At 38.7% G+C, this 19,091-nt stretch overlaps 3 long non-coding RNA genes across 3 annotated transcripts; all 3 read right to left on the bottom strand.

Moving 5' to 3' along the window:
- Window positions 1-6,256: 6,256 nt before the first annotated feature.
- LOC141910720 (uncharacterized) lies at window positions 6,257-7,009 on the bottom strand. Its single transcript, XR_012619920.1, has 3 exons — window positions 6,990-7,009; window positions 6,499-6,574; window positions 6,257-6,310 (listed from the first exon to the last, which is right to left on the bottom strand). It is a non-coding gene; the product is annotated as an uncharacterized LOC141910720 (long non-coding RNA).
- A 4,257-nt stretch (window positions 7,010-11,266) lies between these two features.
- Window positions 11,267-12,019, bottom strand: LOC141910719 (uncharacterized). Its single transcript, XR_012619919.1, has 3 exons — window positions 12,000-12,019; window positions 11,509-11,584; window positions 11,267-11,320 (listed from the first exon to the last, which is right to left on the bottom strand). It is a non-coding gene; the product is annotated as an uncharacterized LOC141910719 (long non-coding RNA).
- A 4,233-nt stretch (window positions 12,020-16,252) lies between these two features.
- LOC141911425 (uncharacterized) lies at window positions 16,253-17,072 on the bottom strand. The gene is made up of 3 exons (XR_012620044.1): window positions 16,885-17,072; window positions 16,528-16,603; window positions 16,253-16,330 (listed from the first exon to the last, which is right to left on the bottom strand). It is a non-coding gene; the product is annotated as an uncharacterized LOC141911425 (long non-coding RNA).
- Window positions 17,073-19,091: the final 2,019 nt, after the last annotated feature.

The following is a 19,091-nucleotide window of genomic DNA, read 5'->3' on the forward strand; positions in this document are numbered from 1 at the left end:
AGTTTCTAAAATAAATCCACTAATATGGCGGAACTTATTTGACAAAGGAGCCAGGAACAGCAAGGGCCACGAGTGCGAAGCTCTCTGCGGAAGGTTTGGGGGTCCTCCCTCCAGAACATTGGATGCGTTTTAGAGACGTCGTAATCTGATAAATTTTCTTTGACAAAACTATTATGGAACTCGGGATCTTTTTGGGAGGTGCATTCGCACCCAACGCACCCCCTAATTACTAAAGTTCTAATTACAACTTTCCAATGTGGTAAATATACGTATATAAAATTTGTTCTTTTACAAGACCTTCTTTTATGTGAACGGATTCCATATCTGAGCATTTTTCGGAATTATCTTTTTCGCCTTTCATTAACAGTTTGCGATGGCTAATGACATAGATTATTTGAAACTAGACTGCTTGTAGCATACCACATTGCACAGCAGTATTCAACCTCGCTTGCCAGGCAGTGATTGATTGCTCCAACCAACAGATATCCTCATGCCAACACATATCCTGGCCGAAATTCCTTCATCGTCAACGACACCGCCCAAGATTTCTTCTGCTCAGCGGCTACCAGTCTTTTTTATCTAGCCATGACGCACCTGATTTGATTTACACAAATATTAGTTGACGAAAAGCGGCAACCGTTATTACCACCGTTTCCATTGCCTTGCAACATTGCAACATAAGTAGTCACCAAACCTCAGCCTTACTTAACTGATGTAGTATAATATGTAATGTTGATATATGCAAATATATGGTGTAAGAAGTTGGGTCCCTTTAGGAGGGTCACTTTGTGGACCACCGGCACCAACACTGTCCCCTGAGAATGAGCCGCCTTAATTAAGGGGCTATAATGAATAGACATTTAAATGATTGAATAACCCAGCTAAAATGCACCTGAAATAAAGCGTTATCCTTCCTCTCATCTGAACTAGAATTTCGAATTTTGAATAATAGGCAAACAACAACCAGTATTTACTTCTTCAGAAGAATTTTATTGACGGGAATCTTGCATAATATTTGACGAAAGATACTCGAACAATATGTTTATCCACATGTCAAAGGATTGTAGCAACCGGGTTCCTTTGTGCTTCCTACAAATACAAACTTGAGGTGTGAAAAAATTTCAAACAGATTTGAATTACGTAATGCGGTGTGACTGTAAATTTCCATTACCACCGCCATTTCCGTTGCCGCCGCCATTTCCGTTGTTTCCGCCATTTCCGTTGTTTCCGCCATTTCCGTTGTTTCCGCCATTTCCGTTATTACCACCGTTTCCATTGCCTTGGCGCACTTGTCGTGAATCTAGAAAATGTTAGTGGTATATTATTCAAATCTTATATGACACCTTATTATAACATTGACCTCATATTCAAAATGTTAAGTACAAGATGTACAAGATGGTTGCTGCGATTCAAGATATTCAACTCAATGTCAAATTTTATTCTCAAATTGTTTAGCGCACATCTACAGGCTACTTGATCTGTACTTACGCGCAGCTTCTTCGGAGTATACAGCCGAAGCAACCAGCATTACGAGAGCAAAGAAGAGAAGCTGTTTGGAAAACATCTGAAGTTGATACAAATATTTTTTACAATATAATGATATTATATAATTACAAAAGATATTTACTGGGGACATTTCATCGGTCAACAAATTGCGAACAGTGCGGCTATGAGACGCAAGACAGATCTGACGGATGCTAACTATGGACATTGCAACGATCTTGCAAACTCAATGGAAATGATATTAGTGTTTTGCATATTTCATGTGATGTTTTGATATATTTCAGCAATATATTTCCCCTTTGTATTCACTCGCACTGCTTAGACAATTATTAATTCAGTCTAGACATAACGTTAACCAAAGACGGTGGTTTAGATGACCGGTACTTCAAAGACAAAATCTTCTAAAATCCGTAGAAAATGATTTTTGATCCACCCTTAAATTTTCCTGATTACTTGTCACTTCTGAGAGTTCTTACCTTGAATGGAGCAGTTCAGGAGTGTACTCGTATCCTGTCTGGTCTGATTTACCCGTGTCTTATATACAATTTTGTTGGATTCATCGTCACATACTGGTGCATGTTCTTCTTATCGGCAAACGATGACTTTTTCTTTTTTAATCATGTTTATGAATCATCAATAGTCTAAAGAGATATACGCAGAGACAACGTCAAGATGAGGAGATTGGTAAACAAAGGCAAATACTAAATGCTAGTTTGGATGTACTGATGAAAATAATCTTGGTCATATCATGAACGAGGGTACCCCACAAGCTCGGAAAGCTTCAAAATCTACCAAATTATACGCTAATTTCCAGTTTAGCCTTTCTACTATATACATCATCTATATACGTTGTATCGCATCATGTCCAGCGTAAAGAGGTTTTCCATAGAGTTCTGCCAATTTTGTATATATCTTTTTAGATGGATTAGACAAGTCATGTTCATTGAAGGGGTTTTCAACTACCCGACGATAAATTCTTCGAATCTCGAACTAAGACGCAAAATGGGACCCTGTGTTAGTGAACGACAGTACTCTGGTACTACGACCCGTGGGTTGTTGGTAAAAGACAATGTAACAAGACCTGGTTTCTGTGTACTGACTGACTGAGAACATTCATTCGGGAGCTCATACAAGTACGAAAAAGAGGATTACTTTGACATTTGAACGGTTTTGAATTTGAACAGTTTTGGTTGATTTGGTGCTATTATATGATAGCCTAGTACTGTAATATGAGTCTATTTACAATTCCCGACACCTGGTACTCTCCTTGATGACTATGAACAACACATATAGCTCGATGCGCAAACGTAGCTCGATAGATTCTGAGTGACATGATCAAATTCGAACCTCTAGCTGCTAGACTAAATGCTAAATTCTAAACAAATTGAAGTCTATGAAGCTTTATTTTTCAGATATTTTTCTTCTTCATATAGTACTCGGAGTTACGGATTTTCTTCGGGATATATCTTTTTCTTATAATTGCGACGAGGCAAAAAGGATGAAAAATAATGTTCTTATAGTTTACGAGTTTTGCGGGATCCAGAGGTGGATCCGAACTCAAAGCAATTAAAAAAGGCATCGAAGTAATCATTAGTCCTTGGCCGGCAGATGCAAGTTGACATTGGCCCGGCTCATATTCGTCGACGCCATGAGGCGTTAACAACGGGAAGTTTTCGACAGGTACGATTTGTCATTACTGGACCCCCAACAAGAACAGGATAGGTATAATCACCAATGAAAGCACACAGGTCGATTCCATGCTCGTTTACCATACCCGTGATAATGTGGTGTTGCCCTGATGAATTCTGCCAATCAGCATCCTAGTTGAGTTCATGATTCACGAGGATCCAATTAGACTTACGTACTGACGGTCTGAGAACGTACTGACTGTCGAGGTGTTACCCGTGCTTCCCGCGTATTGGAAAATTAATCTTACATGGAATAGTTCTTTATTACGGCTGTCAATTTTCAGATGTCATTTTGTCAGCAAATGACAAATCAATCCTCTGAAACATAACATAAACGTCCGCGTTTTTGTGTTGATATTGTCGTCATCATTTATGTATTTATTACAAACACAACCGTTTTTAATATTGTTTACAGCAAATTTAAGGAAGGTTCCAGAAATCTAGCGCAATTAAGGCCTACTACGGTTTTGTGCAAGTTTATTATTGTGTAAAACATAAATATAATTGAACTAAATATGAATATTCGTTGTGAGAAGTTCATTGTCAATGGTGAATTATCTCATAGTAAACCACGTAAACTAGTTGGGGAATGTCTATGAGTTCTATACAGGAAAAACACGGGTAGAATAGCTTCAAATTTTAAAAGGTTCATAGGGCCACCAGACCTACGTTCATTTCCGCCCAAATTAAAAATGAACCACGTGCTATAGCAGGTGTGGGGGCACATTTAGTACCTTCATTCTACCGGCATTCCATTACTTCGTTCAAACATGAAAATTCCACGCATATCCATCCTGTCCCGAGAGGGATTCGAACCTAATGGCAACGAGTCTGGCACAACACCTTTAAAACACGAGTGTGCGGCTCCATGTGTGTGCAGCTTAGATGACTTAGCCAATCACATATCCCGTTTTATTTTAGCCCGGGCTTTTCCATGTATAGTTTATCGGTGAAATTTACCTCAGCGATAATATAACGGTCAATCTGATTTCGCGCAGATGTTTGCGCATGAATCCTGCGGGCTTGGGCTAAAGTGTGGCAGTGTTTCTATCTCAGGACCTAAAGACTTACCTTCCCTTTTGTATCATTTACTGTTTAGTAACGTGTGCAAACCCTTTACCAGTCATAGTTTGGTATTCACGGATTGTAACGCATTCATACGTCACATCATTCCACCGACCCATGTACGGAGTGTATACGTACGTCATTCCCAGACATGTTTATCAACGGTACTACCTATTGTTTATGTGTGACTTAAACATCAGCGCGGGTAGTTTGACTATCCAACACTATTGTACTAAGGTGACAACATAAATATGTTGGCTGATGAGGACGACAAATCTTCAAATTGATTAAAAATAAATTGTCAGAAAGTTGTTTTCGGGACCTAACCAAAACCTTTTTCAGGACACTCATGGCTTTTCTGAAAACTATGAGTTTAGTATCACGAAAGTTTTTTAAAAAGGGAAAAATGACTTAGCAATGCAGGATAAAAGTACGCTAACAAAATTGCGGCTAGCAACTGTAAAATGGTATATAGACCAGACAAGAAGCGTGTTTGAATCGACGCGCGATAATGAACCCGTTAAAACAGTATTCAATCATAAACGTTATTCAGGACAGTTTGCTGGTTGTAACCAACTGGTAATAATTTTCTGCAAGTGCCTTGGTTTGATTCGTTTCCGTTAATTCAGTTTATTATTCTTTTTTCAATCTTTTTCCAACTTTATGTAACGCTATTTAATGTTATCGTGTTGTTTAATATAGTGCTGTTTTCGCGGGAGGTTTTAATTCATGTCAATGTGATGATACTATGTATGGTGGAGAGGTGCAGTGGCTGGTTGCCGCTGGTCACTGGTCTCGCCGATCCATGGTTTTTGGCTTTCAAACCCTGTTGACAGAGTTGCTTGGTCGAAGGTTCTTCTCTGGTCTCTCCCCAATCGGGAAAATGCAACTTAATGTGAACTGATTCCATATCTGAGCATTTTTCGAAATTATCTTTTTTCGCCATTCATTCACAGGTCGCGATGGCTAATGGCATAGATCATTTGAAATTAGGCTGCGTGTAGGATACCACATTGCGCAGCAGTATTCAACCTCGCTTGCCAGGCAGGTGTTTGATAGCTCCGACAAACAGAAATCCTCATGCCAACACACATCCAGGGCAAAATTCGGTTTTTCGTATCTAGTCGACTAGTGGTCGGAACTAATAACCGAATGCGCTTGATTTTCGAACTATTTGCGGAATATAGTTTCGACTAACGGGCATTTGGTTTCGTTTAGTTCGACTATGGTCGACTAACTCAGAAACCGAAGGTGGCCCTGGCCGCAGTTCCTTCATCGTCAACAACACCGACCACCAGTCTATATATCTAGCCAACCATATGCATGTTTTGATGGAATCTACCTGCGAAAATGACGCACCTGATTGGGTTAACACAAATATTAGTAGACGCAAAGCGGCAACTTTTCCGCTCGTGCAATCTTGACAAGGATAAGAAGTCACCAAACCTCAGCCTAACTTAACGAATGTAGTATATAATATATAATGTCGATCAATGCAAATATACGGTGTAAGAAGTTGGGTCCCTTTAGGAGGGTCACTTTGTGGACCATCGCAACCATCAACACTGTCCTGAAATGAGCCGCCTTAATTTAGGGGATATAATGAATAGACATTTAAATGATTGAATAACCCAGCTAAAATGCACCAGAAATAAAACGTTATCCTTCCTCTCATCTGAACTAGAATTTCGAATTTTGAATAATAGGCAAACAACAATCAGTATTTACTTCTTCAGAAGAATTTTATTGACGGGAATCTTGCATAATATTTGACGAAAGATACTCGAACAATACGTTTATCCACATGTCAAAGGATTGTAGCAACCGGGTTCCTTTGTGCTTCCTACAAATACAAACTTGAGGTGTGAAAAAATTTCAAACAGATTTGAATTACGTAATGCGGTGTGACTGTAAATTTCCATTACCACCGCCATTTCCGTTGCCGCCGCCATTTCCGTTGTTTCCGCCATTTCCGTTGTTTCCGCCATTTCCGTTGTTTCCGCCATTTCCGTTATTACCACCGTTTCCATTGCCTTGGCGCACTTGTCGTGAATCTAGAAAATGTTAGTGGTATATTATTCAAATCTTATATGACACCTTATTATAACATTGACCTCATATTCAAAATGTTAAGTACAAGATGTACAAGATGGTTGCTGCGATTCAAGATATTCAACTCAATGTCAAATTTTATTCTCAAATTGTTTAGCGCACATCTACAGGCTACTTGATCTGTACTTACGCGCAGCTTCTTCGGAGTATACAGCCGAAGCAACCAGCATTACGAGAGCAAAGAAGAGAAGCTGTTTGGAAAACATCTGAAGTTGATACAAATATTTTTTACAATATAATGATATTATATAATTACAAAAGATATTTACTGGGGACATTTCATCGGTCAACAAATTGCGAACAGTGCGGCTATGAGACGCAAGACAGATCTGACGGATGCTAACTATGGACATTGCAACGATCTTGCAAACTCAATGGAAATGATATTAGTGTTTTGCATATTTCATGTGATGTTTTGATATATTTCAGCAATATATTTCCCCTTTGTATTCACTCGCACTGCTTAGACAATTATTAATTCAGTCTAGACATAACGTTAACCAAAGACGGTGGTTTAGATGACCGGTACTTCAAAGACAAAATCTTCTAAAATCCGTAGAAAATGATTTTTGATCCACCCTTAAATTTTCCTGATTACTTGTCACTTCTGAGAGTTCTTACCTTGAATGGAGCAGTTCAGGAGTGTACTCGTATCCTGTCTGGTCTGATTTACCCGTGTCTTATATACAATTTTGTTGGATTCATCGTCACATACTGGTGCATGTTCTTCTTATCGGCAAACGATGACTTTTTCTTTTTTAATCATGTTTATGAATCATCAATAGTCTAAAGAGATATACGCAGAGACAACGTCAAGATGAGGAGATTGGTAAACAAAGGCAAATACTAAATGCTAGTTTGGATGTACTGATGAAAATAATCTTGGTCATATCATGAACGAGGGTACCCCACAAGCTCGGAAAGCTTCAAAATCTACCAAATTATACGCTAATTTCCAGTTTAGCCTTTCTACTATATACATCATCTATATACGTTGTATCGCATCATGTCCAGCGTAAAGAAGTTTTCCATAGAGTTCTGCCAATTTTGTATATATCTTTTTAGATGGATTAGACAAGTCATGTTCATTGAAGGGGTTTTCAACTACCCGACGATAAATTCTTCGAATCTCGAACTAAGACGCAAAATGGGACCCTGTGTTAGTGAACGACAGTACTCTGGTACTACGACCCGTGGGTTGTTGGTAAAAGACAATGTAACAAGACCTGGTTTCTGTGTACTGACTGACTGAGAACATTCATTCGGGAGCTCATACAAGTACGAAAAAGAGGATTACTTTGACATTTGAACGGTTTTGAATTTGAACAGTTTTGGTTGATTTGGTGCTATTATATGATAGCCTAGTACTGTAATATGAGTCTATTTACAATTCCCGACACCTGGTACTCTCCTTGATGACTATGAACAACACATATAGCTCGATGCGCAAACGTAGCTCGATAGATTCTGAGTGACATGATCAAATTCGAACCTCTAGCTGCTAGACTAAATGCTAAATTCTAAACAAATTGAAGTCTATGAAGCTTTATTTTTCAGATATTTTTCTTCTTCATATAGTACTCGGAGTTACGGATTTTCTTCGGGATATATCTTTTTCTTATAATTGCGACGAGGCAAAAAGGATGAAAAATAATGTTCTTATAGTTTACGAGTTTTGCGGGATCCAGAGGTGGATCCGAACTCAAAGCAATTAAAAAAGGCATCGAAGTAATCATTAGTCCTTGGCCGGCAGATGCAAGTTGACATTGGCCCGGCTCATATTCGTCGACGCCATGAGGCGTTAACAACGGGAAGTTTTCGACAGGTACGATTTGTCATTACTGGACCCCCAACAAGAACAGGATAGGTATAATCACCAATGAAAGCACACAGGTCGATTCCATGCTCGTTTACCATACCCGTGATAATGTGGTGTTGCCCTGATGAATTCTGCCAATCAGCATCCTAGTTGAGTTCATGATTCACGAGGATCCAATTAGACTTACGTACTGACGGTCTGAGAACGTACTGACTGTCGAGGTGTTACCCGTGCTTCCCGCGTATTGGAAAATTAATCTTACATGGAATAGTTCTTTATTACGGCTGTCAATTTTCAGATGTCATTTTGTCAGCAAATGACAAATCAATCCTCTGAAACATAACATAAACGTCCGCGTTTTTGTGTTGATATTGTCGTCATCATTTATGTATTTATTACAAACACAACCGTTTTTAATATTGTTTACAGCAAATTTAAGGAAGGTTCCAGAAATCTAGCGCAATTAAGGCCTACTACGGTTTTGTGCAAGTTTATTATTGTGTAAAACATAAATATAATTGAACTAAATATGAATATTCGTTGTGAGAAGTTCATTGTCAATGGTGAATTATCTCATAGTAAACCACGTAAACTAGTTGGGGAATGTCTATGAGTTCTATACAGGAAAAACACGGGTAGAATAGCTTCAAATTTTAAAAGGTTCATAGGGCCACCAGACCTACGTTCATTTCCGCCCAAATTAAAAATGAACCACGTGCTATAGCAGGTGTGGGGGCACATTTAGTACCTTCATTCTACCGGCATTCCATTACTTCGTTCAAACATGAAAATTCCACGCATATCCATCCTGTCCCGAGAGGGATTCGAACCTAATGGCAACGAGTCTGGCACAACACCTTTAAAACACGAGTGTGCGGCTCCATGTGTGTGCAGCTTAGATGACTTAGCCAATCACATATCCCGTTTTATTTTAGCCCGGGCTTTTCCATGTATAGTTTATCGGTGAAATTTACCTCAGCGATAATATAACGGTCAATCTGATTTCGCGCAGATGTTTGCGCATGAATCCTGCGGGCTTGGGCTAAAGTGTGGCAGTGTTTCTATCTCAGGACCTAAAGACTTACCTTCCCTTTTGTATCATTTACTGTTTAGTAACGTGTGCAAACCCTTTACCAGTCATAGTTTGGTATTCACGGATTGTAACGCATTCATACGTCACATCATTCCACCGACCCATGTACGGAGTGTATACGTACGTCATTCCCAGACATGTTTATCAACGGTACTACCTATTGTTTATGTGTGACTTAAACATCAGCGCGGGTAGTTTGACTATCCAACACTATTGTACTAAGGTGACAACATAAATATGTTGGCTGATGAGGACGACAAATCTTCAAATTGATTAAAAATAAATTGTCAGAAAGTTGTTTTCGGGACCTAACCAAAACCTTTTTCAGGACACTCATGGCTTTTCTGAAAACTATGAGTTTAGTATCACGAAAGTTTTTTAAAAAGGGAAAAATGACTTAGCAATGCAGGATAAAAGTACGCTAACAAAATTGCGGCTAGCAACTGTAAAATGGTATATAGACCAGACAAGAAGCGTGTTTGAATCGACGCGCGATAATGAACCCGTTAAAACAGTATTCAATCATAAACGTTATTCAGGACAGTTTGCTGGTTGTAACCAACTGGTAATAATTTTCTGCAAGTGCCTTGGTTTGATTCGTTTCCGTTAATTCAGTTTATTATTCTTTTTTCAATCTTTTTCCAACTTTATGTAACGCTATTTAATGTTATCGTGTTGTTTAATATAGTGCTGTTTTCGCGGGAGGTTTTAATTCATGTCAATGTGATGATACTATGTATGGTGGAGAGGTGCAGTGGCTGGTTGCCGCTGGTCACTGGTCTCGCCGATCCATGGTTTTTGGCTTTCAAACCCTGTTGACAGAGTTGCTTGGTCGAAGGTTCTTCTCTGGTCTCTCCCCAATCGGGAAAATGCAACTTAATGTGAACTGATTCCATATCTGAGCATTTTTCGAAATTATCTTTTTTCGCCATTCATTCACAGGTCGCGATGGCTAATGGCATAGATCATTTGAAATTAGGCTGCGTGTAGGATACCACATTGCGCAGCAGTATTCAACCTCGCTTGCCAGGCAGGTGTTTGATAGCTCCGACAAACAGAAATCCTCATGCCAACACACATCCAGGGCAAAATTCGGTTTTTCGTATCTAGTCGACTAGTGGTCGGAACTAATAACCGAATGCGCTTGATTTTCGAACTATTTGCGGAATATAGTTTCGACTAACGGGCATTTGGTTTCGTTTAGTTCGACTATGGTCGACTAACTCAGAAACCGAAGGTGGCCCTGGCCGCAGTTCCTTCATCGTCAACAACACCGACCACCAGTCTATATATCTAGCCAACCATATGCATGTTTTGATGGAATCTACCTGCGAAAATGACGCACCTGATTGGGTTAACACAAATATTAGTAGACGCAAAGCGGCAACTTTTCCGCTCGTGCAATCTTGACAAGGATAAGAAGTCACCAAACCTCAGCCTAACTTAACGAATGTAGTATATAATATATAATGTCGATCAATGCAAATATACGGTGTAAGAAGTTGGGTCCCTTTAGGAGGGTCACTTTGTGGACCATCGCAACCATCAACACTGTCCTGAAATGAGCCGCCTTAATTTAGGGGATATAATGAATAGACATTTAAATGATTGAATAACCCAGCTAAAATGCACCAGAAATAAAACGTTATCCTTCCTCTCATCTGAACTAGAATTTCGAATTTTGAATAATAGGCAAACAACAACCAGTATTTACTTCTTCAGAAGAATTTTATTGACGGGAATCTTGCATAATATTTGACGAAAGATACTCGAACAATACGTTTATCCACATGTCAAAGGATTGTAGCAACCGGGTTCCTTTGTGCTTCCTACAAATACAAACTTGAGGTGTGAAAAAATTTCAAACAGATTTGAATTACGTAATGCGGTGTGACTGTAAATTTCCATTACCACCGCCATTTCCGTTGCCGCCGCCATTTCCGTTGTTTCCGCCATTTCCGTTGTTTCCGCCATTTCCGTTGTTTCCGCCATTTCCGTTATTACCACCGTTTCCATTGCCTTGGCGCACTTGTCGTGAATCTAGAAAATGTTAGTGGTATATTATTCAAATCTTATATGACACCTTATTATAACATTGACCTCATATTCAAAATGTTAAGTACAAGATGTACAAGATGGTTGCTGCGATTCAAGATATTCAACTCAATGTCAAATTTTATTCTCAAATTGTTTAGCGCACATCTACAGGCTACTTGATCTGTACTTACGCGCAGCTTCTTCGGAGTATACAGCCGAAGCAACCAGCATTACGAGAGCAAAGAAGAGAAGCTGTTTGGAAAACATCTGAAGTTGATACAAATATTTTTTACAATATAATGATATTATATAATTACAAAAGATATTTACTGGGGACATTTCATCGGTCAACAAATTGCGAACAGTGCGGCTATGAGACGCAAGACAGATCTGACGGATGCTAACTATGGACATTGCAACGATCTTGCAAACTCAATGGAAATGATATTAGTGTTTTGCATATTTCATGTGATGTTTTGATATATTTCAGCAATATATTTCCCCTTTGTATTCACTCGCACTGCTTAGACAATTATTAATTCAGTCTAGACATAACGTTAACCAAAGACGGTGGTTTAGATGACCGGTACTTCAAAGACAAAATCTTCTAAAATCCGTAGAAAATGATTTTTGATCCACCCTTAAATTTTCCTGATTACTTGTCACTTCTGAGAGTTCTTACCTTGAATGGAGCAGTTCAGGAGTGTACTCGTATCCTGTCTGGTCTGATTTACCCGTGTCTTATATACAATTTTGTTGGATTCATCGTCACATACTGGTGCATGTTCTTCTTATCGGCAAACGATGACTTTTTCTTTTTTAATCATGTTTATGAATCATCAATAGTCTAAAGAGATATACGCAGAGACAACGTCAAGATGAGGAGATTGGTAAACAAAGGCAAATACTAAATGCTAGTTTGGATGTACTGATGAAAATAATCTTGGTCATATCATGAACGAGGGTACCCCACAAGCTCGGAAAGCTTCAAAATCTACCAAATTATACGCTAATTTCCAGTTTAGCCTTTCTACTATATACATCATCTATATACGTTGTATCGCATCATGTCCAGCGTAAAGAAGTTTTCCATAGAGTTCTGCCAATTTTGTATATATCTTTTTAGATGGATTAGACAAGTCATGTTCATTGAAGGGGTTTTCAACTACCCGACGATAAATTCTTCGAATCTCGAACTAAGACGCAAAATGGGACCCTGTGTTAGTGAACGACAGTACTCTGGTACTACGACCCGTGGGTTGTTGGTAAAAGACAATGTAACAAGACCTGGTTTCTGTGTACTGACTGACTGAGAACATTCATTCGGGAGCTCATACAAGTACGAAAAAGAGGATTACTTTGACATTTGAACGGTTTTGAATTTGAACAGTTTTGGTTGATTTGGTGCTATTATATGATAGCCTAGTACTGTAATATGAGTCTATTTACAATTCCCGACACCTGGTACTCTCCTTGATGACTATGAACAACACATATAGCTCGATGCGCAAACGTAGCTCGATAGATTCTGAGTGACATGATCAAATTCGAACCTCTAGCTGCTAGACTAAATGCTAAATTCTAAACAAATTGAAGTCTATGAAGCTTTATTTTTCAGATATTTTTCTTCTTCATATAGTACTCGGAGTTACGGATTTTCTTCGGGATATATCTTTTTCTTATAATTGCGACGAGGCAAAAAGGATGAAAAATAATGTTCTTATAGTTTACGAGTTTTGCGGGATCCAGAGGTGGATCCGAACTCAAAGCAATTAAAAAAGGCATCGAAGTAATCATTAGTCCTTGGCCGGCAGATGCAAGTTGACATTGGCCCGGCTCATATTCGTCGACGCCATGAGGCGTTAACAACGGGAAGTTTTCGACAGGTACGATTTGTCATTACTGGACCCCCAACAAGAACAGGATAGGTATAATCACCAATGAAAGCACACAGGTCGATTCCATGCTCGTTTACCATACCCGTGATAATGTGGTGTTGCCCTGATGAATTCTGCCAATCAGCATCCTAGTTGAGTTCATGATTCACGAGGATCCAATTAGACTTACGTACTGACTGTCTGAGAACGTACTGACTGTCGAGGTGTTACCCGTGCTTCCCGCGTATTGGAAAATTAATCTTACATGGAATAGTTCTTTATTACGGCTGTCAATTTTCAGATGTCATTTTGTCAGCAAATGACAAATCAATCCTCTGAAACATAACATAAACGTCCGCGTTTTTGTGTTGATATTGTCGTCATCATTTATGTATTTATTACAAACACAACCGTTTTTAATATTGTTTACAGCAAATTTAAGGAAGGTTCCAGAAATCTAGCGCAATTAAGGCCTACTACGGTTTTGTGCAAGTTTATTATTGTGTAAAACATAAATATAATTGAACTAAATATGAATATTCGTTGTGAGAAGTTCATTGTCAATGGTGAATTATCTCATAGTAAACCACGTAAACTAGTTGGGGAATGTCTATGAGTTCTATACAGGAAAAACACGGGTAGAATAGCTTCAAATTTTAAAAGGTTCATAGGGCCACCAGACCTACGTTCATTTCCGCCCAAATTAAAAATGAACCACGTGCTATAGCAGGTGTGGGGGCACATTTAGTACCTTCATTCTACCGGCATTCCATTACTTCGTTCAAACATGAAAATTCCACGCATATCCATCCTGTCCCGAGAGGGATTCGAACCTAATGGCAACGAGTCTGGCACAACACCTTTAAAACACGAGTGTGCGGCTCCATGTGTGTGCAGCTTAGATGACTTAGCCAATCACATATCCCGTTTTATTTTAGCCCGGGCTTTTCCATGTATAGTTTATCGGTGAAATTTACCTCAGCGATAATATAACGGTCAATCTGATTTCGCGCAGATGTTTGCGCATGAATCCTGCGGGCTTGGGCTAAAGTGTGGCAGTGTTTCTATCTCAGGACCTAAAGACTTACCTTCCCTTTTGTATCATTTACTGTTTAGTAACGTGTGCAAACCCTTTACCAGTCATAGTTTGGTATTCACGGATTGTAACGCATTCATACGTCACATCATTCCACCGACCCATGTACGGAGTGTATACGTACGTCATTCCCAGACATGTTTATCAACGGTACTACCTATTGTTTATGTGTGACTTAAACATCAGCGCGGGTAGTTTGACTATCCAACACTATTGTACTAAGGTGACAACATAAATATGTTGGCTGATGAGGACGACAAATCTTCAAATTGATTAAAAATAAATTGTCAGAAAGTTGTTTTCGGGACCTAACCAAAACCTTTTTCAGGACACTCATGGCTTTTCTGAAAACTATGAGTTTAGTATCACGAAAGTTTTTTAAAAAGGGAAAAATGACTTAGCAATGCAGGATAAAAGTACGCTAACAAAATTGCGGCTAGCAACTGTAAAATGGTATATAGACCAGACAAGAAGCGTGTTTGAATCGACGCGCGATAATGAACCCGTTAAAACAGTATTCAATCATAAACGTTATTCAGGACAGTTTGCTGGTTGTAACCAACTGGTAATAATTTTCTGCAAGTGCCTTGGTTTGATTCGTTTCCGTTAATTCAGTTTATTATTCTTTTTTCAATCTTTTTCCAACTTTATGTAACGCTATTTAATGTTATCGTGTTGTTTAATATAGTGCTGTTTTCGCGGGAGGTTTTAATTCATGTCAATGTGATGATACTATGTATGGTGGAGAGGTGCAGTGGCTGGTTGCCGCTGGTCACTGGTCTCGCCGATCCATGGTTTTTGGCTTTCAAACCCTGTTGACAGAGTTGCTTGGTCGAAGGTTCTTCTCTGGTCTCTCCCCAATCGGGAAAATGCAACTTAATGTGAACTGATTCCATATCTGAGCATTTTTCGAAATTATCTTTTTTCGCCATTCATTCACAGGTCGCGATGGCTAATGGCATAGATCATTTGAAATTAGGCTGCGTGTAGGATACCACATTGCGCAGCAGTATTCAACCTCGCTTGCCAGGCAGGTGTTTGATAGCTCCGACAAACAGAAATCCTCATGCCAACACACATCCAGGGCAAAATTCGGTTTTTCGTATCTAGTCGACTAGTGGTCGGAACTAATAACCGAATGCGCTTGATTTTCGAACTATTTGCGGAATATAGTTTCGACTAACGGGCATTTGGTTTCGTTTAGTTCGACTATGGTCGACTAACTCAGAAACCGAAGGTGGCCCTGGCCGCAGTTCCTTCATCGTCAACAACACCGACCACCAGTCTATATATCTAGCCAACCATATGCATGTTTTGATGGAATCTACCTGCGAAAATGACGCACCTGATTGGGTTAACACAAATATTAGTAGACGCAAAGCGGCAACTTTTCCGCTCGTGCAATCTTGACAAGGATAAGAAGTCACCAAACCTCAGCCTAACTTAACGAATGTAGTATATAATATATAATGTCGATCAATGCAAATATACGGTGTAAGAAGTTGGGTCCCTTTAGGAGGGTCACTTTGTGGACCATCGCCACCATCAACACTGTCCTGAAATGAGCCGCCTTAATTTAGGGGATATAATGAATAGACATTTAAATGATTGAATAACCAAGCTAAAATGCACCAGAAATAAAACGTTATCCTTCCTCTCATCTGAACTAGAATTTCGAATATTGAATAATAGGCAAACAACAACCAGTATTTACTTCTTCAGAAGAATTTTATTGACGGGAATCTTGCATAATATTTGACGAAAGAAACTCGAACAATATGTTTATCCACATGTCAAAGGATTGTAGCAACCGGGTTCCTTTGTGCTTCCTACAAATACAAATTTGAGGTGTGAAAAAATTTCAAACAGATTTGAATTACGTAATGCGGTGTGACTGTAAATTTCCATTACCACCGCCATTTCCGTTGCCGCCGGCATTTCCGTTGTTTCCGCCATTTCCGTTGTTCCCGCCATTTCCGTTGTTTCCGCCATTTCCGTTATTACCACCGTTTCCATTGCCTTGGCGAATTTGTCGAGAATCTAGAAAATGTTAGTGGTACGTTATTCAAATCTTGTATGACACCTTATTATAACATAACATTGACATTATTCAAAATGTTAAGTACAAGATGTACAAGATGATTGCTGCGATTCAAGATATTCAACTCAATTTCAAATTGTATTTTCAAATTGTATAGCGCACATCTACAGGCTACTTGATCTGTTAAAGAACTTACGCGCAGCTTCTTCGGAGTATACAGCCGAAGCAACCAGCATTACGAGAGCAAAGATGAGAAGCTGTTTGGAAAACATCTGAAGGTGATACAAATATTTTTACAATATAATGATATTGTATAATTACAAAAGAAATTTACTGGGGACATTTCATCGGTCAACAAATTGCGAACATTTCCCCTTTGTATTCACGCGCACTGCATAGAAAATTATGAATTCAGTCTAGACACAATGTTAACCAAAGACGGTGGTTTAGATGACCGGTAATTCAAAGACAAAATCTTCTGAAATCCGTAGAAAATATTTTTTGATCCACCCTTAAATTTTCCTGATTAGTTGTCTCTTCTGAGAGTTCTTACCTTGACTGGAGCAGTTTAATTAAGGAATGTACTGGTATCCTGTCCGGTCTGATTTACCCGTGTCTTATATACAATTTAGTTGGATTCATCGTCACATACTGGTGCATGTTCTTCTTATCTGCAAACGATGACTTATCCTTTTTTATCACGTTTATGAATCATCAATAGTCAATAGAGATATATGCAGAGACAACGTCAAGATGAAGAGATTGGCAAACAAAGGCAATACTAATGCTAGTTTGGATGTACTGATGAAAATAATTTTGGTCATATCATGAACGAGAGCTTCCACAAGCTCGGAAAACTTCAAAGTCTACCAAACTATACGATAAAATGTCCAATGTAGCCTATCTACTATATACATGGTCTATTTACATTGTATCGCATCATGTTCAACTGTAATGTCATCGTAAAGAAATTTTCCATAGAGTTCTGCCAATTTTGTATATATCTTTTTAGATAGATCATTTTCATCGAAGGGGTTTTCAACTAACCGACGATTAATTCTTCGAATCTCTAAGCAAGACGCAAAAGAGAACCCGGTGTTAGTGAACGACTGTACTGTGGTACTATGATCCGTGGGTTGTTGGTAAAAGACAATGTAACAAGACCGGGTTTCTGTGTACTGACTGACTGAGAACATTTATTCGGGAGCTCATACAAATACGAAAGAGAGGATTATTTTGACATTTGAACGGTTTTGAATTTGAACAGTTTTGGTTGATTTTGTGCTGTTATATAATAGCTTAGTAACAGTAATTTCAGTCTATTTACAATTCCCGACACCTGGTACTCTCCTTGATGACTATGAACAACACATATAGCTCGATGCGCAAACGTAGCTCGATAGATTCTGAATGACATGATCAAATTCGAGGCTCTAGCTACTAGACGAAATGCTAAATTCTAAACAATTTAAAGTCTATGAAGCTTTACTTTTTAGATATTTTTCTTCTTCACATAATTCTTGGAGTTTCACGGATTTTCTTCGGGATATATCTTTTTTCTTATAATTGCGACGAGGCAAAAAGGATGAAAAATAATGTTCTTATAGTTTCCGAGTTTCACGGGATCCAGAGGTGGATACGAATTCAAAGCAATTAAAAAAGGCATCGAAGTAATCTTTAGTCCTGAGCCGGCAGATGCAAGTTGATATATTAGTGATTATCGGACCCCCAACAGGAACGCGATAGGCATAATCACCACTGAAAGCACACAGGTCGATCCAACGCTTGTTTACCATACCCGTGATAATGTGGTGTTGCCATGATAAATTCTGCCAATCAGCATCCGAGTTGAGTTCATGATTCACGAGGATCCAATTAGACTTGTCTGAGAACGTACTGACTGCCGGGATGTGACCCGCGTATTGGAAAATCAATCTTACATGGAATAGTTCTTTATTACGGCTGTCAAATTTAAGATGTCATTTTGTCAGCAAATGACAAATCAATCCTCTGAAACTTAACATAAACGTCCATGATTTTGTGTTGATTATTGTCATCATCATTTATATATTTATTACAAATACAACCGTTTTTAATATTGTTAACAGCAAATTTAAGGAAGGTTCCAGAAATCTAGCGCAATTAAGGCCTACTTCGGTTTTGTAAAAGTTATTGCGTAAATATAAATACAATTGAACTAAATATGAATATTCGTTGTGAGAAGGAGTTCATTGTCAAAGGTGAATTATCTCATAGTCAACCATGTTAACAGGTTGGAGAATGTCTATGAGTTCTATACAGGAAAAACACGGGTAGAATAGCTTCAAATTTTAAAAGGTTCATATGGCCGGCCACCAGACCTACGTTCATTTCCGCCCAATTTAAAAATGAACCAACCCACATATTCCTCACGCTAAGGATATCCACCGATTAAATAATAGTAGTACTCGTGTAATATATTTGTTTGATATAGCGCAATATCTACTGAGTATTCTCTGCGCTATGCATAAGATGTAGGCTACATCAACTTTCTATCCACCAACACACCAACTAGCTGCTAAAAATTGGAAGTAAACTTTTAAGTTATTGACATCATAAATCTTCCATAAGCACACTGAAGCTCTCGATTCGGCTGATTGATAGTGACGTCTGTTCTGCTCGTGAATATTCATTAGAGATATTGACTACGTGTTTTGTGTATAGTTCTGCTATTTGATATCGGTTAGACGGCAAGATGAAGAGATTTTTCCACGATAAATT

The sequence above is a fragment of the Tubulanus polymorphus genome, chromosome 9 (genome assembly GCF_964204645.1).
Source record: "Tubulanus polymorphus chromosome 9, tnTubPoly1.2, whole genome shotgun sequence".
Classification (NCBI taxonomy): domain Eukaryota; kingdom Metazoa; phylum Nemertea; class Palaeonemertea; order Tubulaniformes; family Tubulanidae; genus Tubulanus; species Tubulanus polymorphus.